Raw genomic sequence first — 12,853 nt, forward strand, 5'->3', positions numbered from 1 at the left:
GTGGCATGTAATCCTGCAAGAATGAACTGCTGTTGTTATCTGCAAATCAATACAATTTTTTAAAGTGGATATAACTATGCCTATTGATTTCATGTTTTTAGCCCTAGAGTTTCAGTTTCTACCAAGAAGATTCTTGCAATGACAAGATTGCTGCATACATGTAACTGAGCTGATACAATCTGAATGTGAAGTTTACAGTGCACTTCTCTCTGCAATGCAATTGGGGCTTCTGTCCCACTGCCTCAGCTTAAGCCTTTTTTCATTTTATATAAACTTATTTTTATGCATTTATAATAATTTTGAAGTGGTAGAGTAACTAATTCAACCTGCTAGCTATAGAAAGCTTAGCACACAAAACATCCCCTTGGAAGTGATCTCCTTACCCTGCTAGGATATTATTTCAGAATATATGCATGACTTTTGCTATGTTTAAATAGCCTGACCAAATAATTTCCCTTGTGAAAGCCTGAAACTGGTTCAGTGCTGAATATTTACAGCCCAAAGAGGTGTGGTGAAGGTGAGGATGGTAAGGGTACATGCATACAGAAAAAGTGAATGACTTATCCAAGGTCACTTTGTAGATCAGTCAGGCAATGAGCTCCATTAAGAGTTTAATAAAACTGCTAAATTCCTACTATATTTCTGCAAATGAAGCATATAGCAACTTTGGCTTGACTAGCTGACCAAATGGCTCATGCTGCAATGAATGATCTGTAATGAGAGCTGGCTAAGAGGCACAACGCACCACCAGCCTGAGAAACGAGGGGAAAAAAGATCAAACCACTAAAAATAAGTTTAAAAGCATGAGATCAGGGACAGATGAATGACATCCCAAATCAGGTTAGCAAAGCTAAGTGCTGATAGAACTAATTCTGGCCAAGGACATCAAAGGCAACACCAAATGCTTCTATAGGTACTTCTGTGACAACAGGGAAGATTTGTGAAAATGTTGGGAAACCCAGTTACTTGGGGCATGGAGAACATAAAGATACTCAATGACTTTTTTGCCTCAGTCTTCAGTCACAGGTGCTCCACCCACACTTCCTGAGTTGCAGGCAGAGACTGGGGAAATGAAGAACCACCCACTATGAGAGCAGATCAGACTCAAGACCATCTACAGACATGAAAGTGTTGAAGGTCACCTTTGGGTTGGAAGGAACTTTAAAGGTCACACAGCTCCAAGCAGAAAAAACTCTTGTGCTAACCACTACGCCAGCTTCAGGTTAGTTTCTTGAAAACATAAGATGATGGAAGAGGAAGCACATGAAAGGCTGGGGAAAGTGTGGAAGTGTAAACATCTTGTCCACATTATCCCTCATCATTACCATTCAGTCCATCAAACAGAGCTCCATGCTCTTCCTGAGCCTGTCTTCTTTACAGGTCTAGACTCATTTTGGAGCTAAGGCTTTTCTAATAGCTGGTCTGCTTGCTTACTTACTTATTTATTTAACAGTACTTGAATACATTGTTGTGACTTTTTAATTTAGTATTTCTGAATTTCACAAGATAACTAAAGAATATACTATGGACTACCTAAAAATGCTGAAACAAAAAGGGACTATTTTCTTTGTTTTGCCTTTAGTTTGCTGAAAAAAGCACTGTTTTCATGAGGCAGTTTATAGAAAGAAGAAAGGGGAAATTACTCAAGGGAGTAATTTCTGTTTTGCATAGTGACTCATCATATCGTAGTTACCCCATCATCTCCAAGGGCAACACTAGGCCAGAGCTACTCTGAAAGATCTCCTTAGGGAATCACACACTTCTCAAAGCCATTTCAAGACTCTTGTTCCAGAACTTCACAGAACAGGAAAAAAACATTTGAGACTAATAAAACTAAAACGGGTTTCAGATAGGGAAGAAGAGTAGCCAATGACAGTTTTACATTAAGGAAACCTTTTTCTCTCCCACCTCAATAATGAAAGACATGAAGAATATTTACAAAGCACATGGCAGGCTCTAGACAGCAGTGTGATATAGAAAGGCAAAACAGAACTCACAGCTGGATACAGGACATCTGAGGAAAGAAGAATCAGAAGGAAACAAAGCTACATAAAAGGCAATTACTTGTCACCATGAAAATGGTACAAAAAGATGGGCCAAAGTTCAAAATCTGTTTGCTTACTCTTGGACACAGTTCCAGAGAAGTGTAAAAAAACACTTGGTGAAACACAAAGACACACTTAATGTCCTTTAACATACTGCAACCTAATGATTTACCAGCATTTACATGAGGTTTCTTTCCCCTGTTTTAGAAAATCTTGGCTGCTTATAGGAAAGGATTTTAAGCTTACCAAAACTTTACTGCAGTTACCATGGTGGGGGAGCAACACCTGCCGGGCAGTTCTGAACCACTACAATAAAATATTGAAACTGGAAAAGGCAGAAACACAGCAAGAAGCTTTCAACAGCAAACCTAGGTTGTCTCTCATCATAGTGTATTACCCTGCACAGAGGTAAAACCTGCATTCCCTGTATTAATTCTCATGAAGCTGAAGGTGCCCTACAGGCAGCCTCATCTCTCCTTTGGGAGCCTAACTACTGCAAAATAGACAGGTTATGGATTCTGTCCTGTGCCTATGCTTCTAAATTAAGTGACTTTAAGCAACTGGATCTAAAGCTATCTACTTTAGATACTCCATCTCCTCCTTCCTGAAGGAGAGAGCTCTTTCTTCAGGTTAAATCAGCTGCAGGCCATGGTATGAAAAGTTGGTGTCAGCTCACCTCTCATCAACACAAGTATCTTCACAAAGAGACGGAATTATCAGAAGTGCCTCTGGCATGAAAGACCTGGTCAGTGAGAAGCAGTTCTGGATCTTTTAGAGAGAGGAGCTGTATCAGTTGGACTCCCCTCTACAGCTCTGGGTTGGCCAAAGAAGAGTTCAGCTGCACCAGCAAACAATGAGATATGGTAACAGCACAAGCAGAAAGTTCAGCTTTAAGTAGTAAATCAGAAAAGAAGCATCGAAAAGGCAAGAGAGGATGACTGAGACAATGATTTCATACAATGTCAGGCCAAAACCATAATGTTCTTATGCAGCAATGTACTGTTTCAGAGCTTCTCTGTCACAGACAAAGTATCCAAAAGCCAAACTGCAGATCCGAAGAAAGGCAAGGAGCAGGCAGCAACATTTGGCAACTCAGTACTGCAAGGAGGGACTCATCGGTCCAGATCCTCCCTGAATAAGAGATCACTTTCCCTGAATAAGAGATCACTCAGCAGCAGAGCTGCACAACATGGATCTCAGTGAGGATGCAATGCTGCACGCAGTGCCTTCCCACGTCTCACCTATGGTTGAACAAAGCATTTGGACAAGAAAAAGGATGAAGCCAAGGATGTGGACATAGTTATTGTAGGTTAATTACCCAGAAAAAGTTTAACACAAAAATATTCTATGAAACCTGCCTGTGCAGACAAGCTATAAATCAACTCTGAAGCACAAAGTGCTTTTAAAATGCCCTTTACAAGATGCTCTGCCCTGCAAACAACCTCTCCTAAGTCAGATACCACAGCCTGGGGCAGGGGCTGAAGAACAGGAATGAAACACCAGACACAGAACACCCTCTCTGCAAATAAACAAGGCAAAGGAAAGCAAATCAGAGGCGGGGGGGAAAAAAAAAACAACTCCAACATAAAGTATGAACACTTGCTAGGGAGGCTGAGTGGAAGCTTTACAGGCAGCAGAAGAGTGCCATATGCAGGGTATCTGCCAAATCAGATCAGTCACTGCAATCAGCTGAGCTCAGCACAGCTGGGAAGTTGTATGGACATGGGAGGTAAGGACAGACCGACACACCCAAAGGTGTCAGTGCTGCCAGGCTGGGGACAACCCTGTGCTGCTGTTTTATCTGTTATCTTTAGCATGTGTGCCATGAAAAGCTCTATAGTGCCTGGCGTGACCTGTTGTCCTACTGCTGCCAGAAGCCAAGGCAGTGGTCTGAGAAGGGAGTAATTACAGATCCCACAAGAAGCTACACAGGCTCTGAAGTTCAGCAGAGCTGCAGTCAAGAGTTGCAGGCTGGGATAAAAAAAACAAAAACACAGGGCTGGAAATGAAGGATGCATCCCTTTTCACAGTCCCACCTGACTTTATGGAAAGGAGTGACTGCTCCACAATGTCTGCAGAATACTATTATGTTTACCCTAATATATTATTTATTACAGAATTTACAGCTCTCTCTTTTCCCCAACTGACAGCCAGCCAACTACTAATTTGCAAGCTAAAATGCTGTGAGGTCTGCAGATCCCAGGGCATTTGCAAGCCATAAGGATTCTGAAATGCTTGGGAAAAGCCTGGCAATGCTGCCAATCCTCACTAAGGTCCAAAGAATTTAAGCCACAGCCACCTAAACTAAGGAACTACCTGAGAAAAAAATGACTAGAGAAGGATGTCTGCACACGCATAATGTTCAAATATTTATAGAAAACTTTTTAGCAGCAACAAATGAGAGCATCACTGTACCATCAGCTCTGGGTTTGAAATGATAATTGCTAGACACCTAAGGCTACTTGGTATGTTTTACTGAATTTCTTGTAATCCTACTGATCTCTCTGAAAACAGGCTGGGAACTATGAACATCTCTTCATCAAAGATGACACACAGCAACCCTTGAGGTCACTGCAATAGCTGAAGTACCCCAAACTCAAATGCTGGCCTGTGTTTCAAAGGGTTAATAAGTGGAAAGGGAAGGGGAGAATAATATTCACTCAGTATTCCCCGTTCCATAACATCGACAAATTAACTCCTCCTGTGACATCACATAAGTTTTGAGAAAACATTTGTGGTTTAGAACTGGCTGTTGAGTTTGTATTCCTGCCGGCATGATCACTTCTTTAAAAGGAAGTATACATCAATAATATTCATGGGGAGCTTCATAAGAGCTTGGCAAACAGTTCTGACAAAACAAAAACCTCAAACATAAGGATTACTCATAAAATGCTACATCAACAACTCTTTTGACAGACATCTGGATTATGCTCCTTTTTAAAGGGAAAAACAAAGATGTCACTTCGAAGTTTAAATGGAAACAGTGAAATATGCCATTAAAAATACCACATCATAAACAAAGCTATTTTTGCAAACTCAAACGCAATGAGCAATTATGACAAAGTTTGCCAAGATGATTTACAGACGCCTTTTCATTTAAAAAATGCTTTCAAAACACTAAACTATGTACAGCTATTACAGGTTAGTAATGAGTTTACAGACTTAGAAGATCAGCCAGCCAGCATTAATAGTCTGTCAAGTCCCATCTTTTTTTTTGAATGGCCTTTAGTTGATGCTGCAAATGAGGTTAAAGCATACACACCAAACCAACTGAACAAAGTTCCAGAAAGAAATGCAGACAGACACCCATCCTTGGAGCATATAATTCACTATTCCTCCCCCAAACCATGTTAAACATAGAACTGCTTTATGCAGATGACATTAAGTTCTGTGGTACACTGTAGTTAAGACTCAAAATGAGATCATTCTCAGGATGCAAGTAAGAACTTCTAACTCATTTCCAGTTTATTTACTTTTTAACTTCCATTAAAAGCTCAAAAAAAGCTGCTGATCTATCTGGGCTTCAAAAAAGGATATGTAAAATATTCTCATGCAAAAATAAAGTACTAAAAAGACTGTTTATTCAAAAATTACAGAGCTCTAATGTACCATAAATGTTCAGTTAAAAACTCTTAATCCTAACAGTGAGGGTTCTTGAACATCAAATACATATATTCTAGTGAAAAAAGTAGATTTCCTTAAAGTAGAGTCAACTTCACGATTCACTGAAGTCCACTGGATTTGCTGGAAATTGGATGAAGGTCACAGAATCACAGAACTGTTTGGGTAGAAGGAACCTTAAAAGTCATCTTGTCACACCCCAGCCATGGGCAGGGACACCTTCCACTAGACCAGACTGCCCAGAGCACCATCAAACCTGGCCTTGAACACTCCCAGGGATGGGGCAGCCACAGCTTCTCTGGGCACCCTGTGCCAGGGCCTCACCAGGGTACCCTCACAGTAAAAAATTTCTTTCTAACACTTAATCCAAATCTGCTCTTGCAGTTTAAAGCCATTTCCCCCTTGTCCTGTCACTGCATGTCCTTCCTTGTAGGAAGACTCTCTCCAGCTTTCTTACTGCTGCCTTCCAGTACCTAAAGGGGGTCTACAAGGTCTCCCTGGAACCTTCTCCAGGCTAAGCAACCCCAATTCTCTCAGTCTTTCTTCATAGCAGTGATGCTCCAGCCCTTTGATCATCTTCATGGCCCTAAGAAGAAGATCCTGGGTGACTTTGCAAGTGCACACTGTTGGGTCCTGTTCAGCCTCTCATCCACAAGCACTCCCAACTCCTCCACAGGGCTGCTCCCAATCCATTCACTGCCCAGACTGTTTTTGTGCTTGGGATTGCCCTGACCCAGGTGCAGGACCTTGCACTTGGCCTTGCTGAACTTCGTGAGATTCACATGTGTTCACCTCTCAAGCCTGTCCAGGCCCCTCAGGATGGCATCCCTTCCCTCCAGCGTGTCACCTGCACCACACAGCTCAGCGTCACCAGCAAACCTGCTGAGGGTGCCTCAGTCCCACTGTCCATGTTGCCAACAAAGAGGTCAAACAGTGCCAGTCCCAAAACTGACCCCTAAGGAATGCAGCTCATCACTGCTCTCCATTTGGACACTGACGCATTGACCCCAACTCTGAGTTCAACCAACCAGCCAACTTTTTATTCACCAAGTGGTCCAGCCATCAAATTCTTCATGTCTCCACGGAACAGCATCAAATGCTTTGCACAAGTCCAGGTAGATTACATCAGTTGTGCTTCCTTTATCCACCAACACTCTTAACCCCATCATAGAAGGTCACCAGATTTGTCAGGCATGACTTGCCCTCAGTGAAGTCATGCTGGCTGTCACCAGTCATCTCGTGACTTTCCACGAGCCTTAGCATAGTTTCCAGGAGAATCTGCTCCATGACCTTGCCAGGCACGGAGATAAGACTGACTGGTTTATAGCTCCCCATGTCCTCCTTTTTCAATGGGAGGCATGTTTCCTCTTTTCCAGTCGATGGGAATTTCATGATACTGACATAACTAATCAAACATAATGGATAGTGGTTTAGTGATGTCATCCACCAGTTGCCTAAGAACCCATAGGCACATTTCATCAGGTCCCATGGACTTGTGCCCCTGCAGCTTCCTTAGATGTTCTCAAACACATAATCTCCTACAGCAGGTTGTTCTTAATTTTCCCAATCACTGCCTTTGCCTTCTGCAACTCAGGCAGTGGGGTTGGAACACCTGTCAGTGAAGACCAAGGCAGAAAAATCACCTGTCCCTGCCCTCCCTTTAATCCTGTCCCATAAGCTCTCAGTCAGCGTCTCATCAATCCCCAGGCAGAACTTCATGCACTACAGTTGGCCACTAACAGTTTTTCCTCATTTCCACCTCCTGCACTTCATGAAGAGCCTAAATCCTTCTATTCCAACATTTCAGTCACAGGAACCATCCTGGCATGTCTCCACCAGGCCAGTAAGATCACAGCCCTGCAAGCACGCATGTCTCTAACTCTTCTTGTTTATTCCCCACTTCTGCACATTGGCATTAAGTTGAGCCCCTGAGGAAGCTGGCTTGGATTCAGGTACTGTCCTGCAGACCTGCAATTCCCTTTTCAGGCTCTAGGCATCTCCTGCTGGCACTGCCATTAAACTGATAGGAGTGGGATGGATTGAGGTTCCCCTCCACTAGCAACTTTAGTCTAAAACCCTCTAAACTTTTAGTTTAAAGGTAGCAGGCAAGGAAGTACATTTGTTGAAGTATCTTTTATTCCTTTGTTGAAGCAAAGACCAGCAAAGATACCTTCTTCTGAAATAGCTTGAAGGCATTGAGATTAAAAGACTGAAAGTTTTAGGACAGCTTGACTAACATATTTTCTCAATGTCAATGCTTCACTGAAGCAGCTGGAGAGACTCACATTAAAAGCACTGAAACATTTGAGACTGAGAAGACCTCAACTTCTGTGACACCATGAACTGACTTTCTGCAGTTCAATGTCTTTTCCAGATATTTGTCAAAAGCCAACAGAAGCAGAACAAAACCTGTTGGTTTGCTATTTCCTGATGGCTTTTAATACAAAGCCCTATTCTTCTAGTAAGACTATCGGAGACTGCTGGAGAGTCAGGTAACATAACCAACTGCAGGTGATGTAAGAGCAGCCAGATCCTGCCTTTTGTAGTGTGGGAGAAATGCTATTAAACAGCTGGAGAGCAGCAGGAGAGGATCAGGCTGCTGCAAAAAAATCAGGATGGTGGCAAAGTAAGTACTTGGCTCTTCAGAGTCTTTGTGTCCCTCCTTGTCTTATCTGAAGCCCTGCACAATGCCAAGAAACCAAGCAGGAACTGCACTTGGTTCATGATGTACCAGAGACATGAGGGATGATGACAGCTCATTCTGTTGGGTCTGATGCTACAAAAAGGGAAGGAAGAGCACAGTACCATAGCTTGGAAACAACAGGCTGCGCTCAAAAGGGCAAAAGCAACCATTTCTCCTAAGATGTGAACTAAGACTGCCATATGCCACGAGAATGCAGCATCCCTATGCAAATAAGGCTCTGAGAACCTGACCAGAACAGGGAAAACCAGATCCTCTTTACAGGGACCAACAGACAGACTGCATAATCATAGCAGTCCTTTTTTGACCTCAGTCTGATTCTCTTGCACATTGTACGGCACATGACTTAATTTGTTGCTTTTTTTTCAGGAAGAAAAAACCCCCAAACTGTAATAGTTAGCAAAGTTCTAGCGAGGCCTTCTGGTGCTGGCAAAAGATTTTAGTGATTAATTATTCTGGCTGTCAAAACCTATTTGGGTTTTTTTTTTTCATTATTTATTTTGAATTTTCTTGGCTTTCATTTCTAGACAAGGAATCTTGCTATATTTTTGTTAAACAGACTGAAGACTCTTCCATTTTTAAACTTTCCCAATAGAAAAACTAATAAATTCTTTCTTTCTCTTGGATTAGGGTAATGAATGTCTGCAAGAATCCCAGGTGTGTTTTTCCAATCTCAGCCACCACCATCACTCTTCTACTCTACATCTCATCTGCTCACTATCTTATCCACCTCCAAGAAGTGCAGACAGACCTGAACACAAGATTCTGGGAGTGTCTGCAGTATGGACAGACCCAGATTTAGCACAGCCTCCCTGAAGTTCTCCTATGGACCTACACAGAGATTGTTGACACAGGCAACAAAAGTTTTGTTCTACAAGCTCGTGTTCCCCTACTGTCAACTCAGGGTGGAGCAATGGCATTCCCTCCTCTCCAGTGATTTCAGAAGGAGTCCAGGACAACTGGCTTAGGAGAGGGTGCAGAACTGAAAAGTGAAGTTGGGCAATCTCACTTCCCATCCCTCACACTCAAATTATATCTATGTTTCTATATTGTTCTTGTTTCTTAATCAAAATAGTTTCACCAAGTCAAGTTTGACCAAGTATTTATGGCTTCACCTTGCAGAAGCCATAAATATCAAACTTGCAATCACATTAAAAACACTTAATAGGTACCAGCTTAGCTTGACAGGATCTGTTTTCCAGAAGCTCGTGTTGACTGGCATAAATTATAATTCTCTTACTCAACCCTTTACAAACTGTCCCGTTTATTACATCCTAATTCACTATTAAAATGACAAGAGTCAAACCCTCACACCATTGAGGCACAGATCTTAGCCACTCTTCCAAAGGAATGAACCAAACTTCCAAAGCTGACTGCCAGGAGCACACAGGGTAGTGGACCCCTAAATCCCCACTACTCTCCACGTCCCAACAGCAACACTATAGAAAGACCTGTGGCTTAATTTGTCATCCCCAAAGAAACAGCAGTACAAGCAGATCAGTTACAAAACATCCCCTTTAGAGAAAACAAAAGAAAATAAAGGAAGCAAAGACAGAAAAGGAAGTGTGGGAGGTGTGCAGGTTACAGTCAATCAAACTTTGGATTCCACGAGAATAATTTGAAAAAGAAGCAATTCCTTCACAGTAAGAATTTGCTCTCCAGATGCAAATTGTTGAATTTAGCACACATGACCATCACAGAATTCATTCAATTGTGTGAGGAGATCATGCTGTTAAAATTGAGCTACTAGATTTAATTTAAGAATTAGGTTATGTAAAAACATAGGGTTTAGGTTTTTTACATATGGTGCCAAGAAACTTTCAGCAGTGGGTAGCCGGAGCACTAACCTTCCCTAAGGAGAGTCAGCACTGCTTGCAGTCATCCAGATGCCTACGTACAAGATAAGTGGAGAAAAATAATTTTCCTAGAGGATTTGTATTATCCTGGCCATCACATATTTTCAGTTGCACACTAGGTGGGTGACACACCACTGCTACCTCCAGCACCTCCCAACTCGCAAGCCTCCTCAATAAGCTGGACGACAGTCTCCACACAACTACTTTGAACTGAGGCATTACAACAAGTCATTTTCCATCATTAAATTGCTGCCATCTTCCTCATGCTTTGCCATATCTGTGGAGACAAAGTGTAGTGCTTCCCTTGATGCTCCTGTTTACAGCTCTGACTAAAACATGTGCAAGTTCAGCAGCCACACAGATAACAGAGAGCTTGCCTGCGTCTAGCAAACCAGCACTGGCACAGGCAGGAAGGTACTCATTTTTACAAGTCAGATAGCACCCATGGAGAAGACCACTGTTATTTGTCTTAGAGCCTCAGGCAGTGTCCTGCAGCCTGTCATCAAAGGCTTTGAATAAGACTACCACACTCCCATTTATTGACATAGAGAATATGCTGATGACAGAGAGAATGTACAATCATCATGCTCCAGCACCAGGGATGCCTGCTGTTTACATCCTCATTTTTTAACTCACAGCCTAACAGCAATGTCAGGATTAGTAAAAAGGCCTTCTTTTCCCAGCTCTAGCTCTCTGGTGATGTACTTTTCAGGTGCAAGCTCTCCGTCTCATCTTCATCCAAATGCTCCTCACTCAGTGTCCTCTCATTTGTCATATGTGTAATTCAGAGACTCTCAAAACACTCCCTGCCTTCACATGACTAATTCAGACAATTCTCTGGTCCAAAACCACTTCCACAAATACCATACTAGAGGTACAGATCGTTGAGAAGAAAGTCCATCAAAATTGTTTTGCTGAGCTGCAGGGCTTCTGCAATAACCAGGATTCAGAGATGTGAAAAATAATTAATTTCCTAACAGTCCATGGATGTTGTCTATTCTCCAAAGAACTTTAAATATGCTGGTCTCTCATGGCTCACACCCTGAATTCTCTCAAGGAAATCCAGTTGTCAGTATAAGAGAAAATGCTTCTTGTCTCACTTTTAACCAATCCTTCCCTCTTTCACATCAAATCCCACTTTATGTGTCAATCAGGAGTGACTAACTCCTGAATGACATTATTGCAATTTTTATGAAAACAAGGGCATGACCTCAAACCTAATGGAAAGAAGTCAATTTATCTCTGATACCTCAAGCACAGAAGTTATAGTTTGACACCAGGTCCTCAAGCAAGATGCAGTGTGAGCAAGCACCCATCACCTTCAGAGAAAAACACTATTGTTCCAAATTCCAGAAGTGTGACTAAAAAAAAATGGTCATTTTAATCAAAATATCAAGGACGGCGCAGGATCTTAATCTGTAGCTCAGTTTATACAGATCTCTGGATGATTCACCCATTTCTTTGGACTCATTCTCCCAAACTGCAGTAGACAGCCCCAGAATTAATTTTTGTGATTGCTAGGGTAAGTTCTTACCAGGAGAACAGCGTGGCCATGGGTTATTAATGAGAGTCCTGATCAAGTACATATTCAGTTCAAATCACTTGCTAAAAAGTTATCCTCCTATAGACTATATAAATACATAATACATCTACATTAACCTGGGTGACACTGGAGCAGCCTTTCCAGCAATCTGGACTACTTTATCTCCAAAGTAGACTCTTATACCTCATTTGAGTGAGTGAGCACACATTTTAAATAATGACGAGAGACTCCAATTTTCACATTTTCATGGATGCAGTGTCAAATCTATTTGTAATAGGATCATCTATTATCTGTCAGTACTGAGCAAACTAGGTGAGAAAATAACGGTTAGTAGTATATTATCTGGAATTTTGATAAAAATTAGCAGAAGGTAAGTGAAGTTATTGAAAAACAAAAGTGTCACTTGTTGATTGCTTAATGCAGCCTGACTTGACTTCAGCTATTTCTAATAGAAGATCAGAAGCATTGCTGCTTTTTTTTTGTCCAGCAGAAGTTAATTTCCTCCGCCCATTCAATTTTAAACATGGAATATTTCATCCATTGAAGCACTCTTGCTCTTCACACAGCAGATCTGTTTCAAGCAAAACTTAGACCACTGTCAGAGAGGAAGAAATGTTGTTACCAACTCATTAGAGAAGTACTGAAGCTGTGAGTTTCACCCCTTTCATCCCACCTTTGTGGCCTCCATGGGGACAGATACACTACTCTTTATCCAGACTCCCTATAGGGTAACAGAAAGAGCTGGAGGGCTGGAGTATCTATCTCCTTGTTCATTTTCTCATCTCCAGCCCACAAAACCAAGGTGAACACAACCCAGTTAGACCTACTGCCCTGAGCTTTTCCTTCTTGGAGAAAGAAAAATTGAAAAAAAAAAATAAAAATAAACCAAACAAAAACCCAAAACCACATATATATGTGTATGTGTGTGTGTATATATATATATATATGCACATATTTGTGTGTCTACATGAGGATTAGCAATATAGCAGATTACAGACCACTGTAATCCCCAGTGCAGCATCAACCTTTCTGAAACCAGGTGAAAAAAATACTTGGTGGTAAGGACACCCATAGCTTGCTTGGTCTC

The 12,853-nt window shown here is 41.7% G+C and overlaps 1 protein-coding gene across 4 annotated transcripts in view; it reads right to left on the minus strand.

Annotated features, from left to right (window-relative positions):
- KLHL29 (kelch like family member 29) overlaps positions 1 to 12,853 on the minus strand; it is a 387,198-nt gene that overhangs the window by 322,151 nt on the left and 52,194 nt on the right. The gene's annotated exons all lie outside the window — the stretch shown is intronic.

This window comes from Passer domesticus, chromosome 3 (genome assembly GCF_036417665.1).
Source record: "Passer domesticus isolate bPasDom1 chromosome 3, bPasDom1.hap1, whole genome shotgun sequence".
Classification (NCBI taxonomy): domain Eukaryota; kingdom Metazoa; phylum Chordata; class Aves; order Passeriformes; family Passeridae; genus Passer; species Passer domesticus.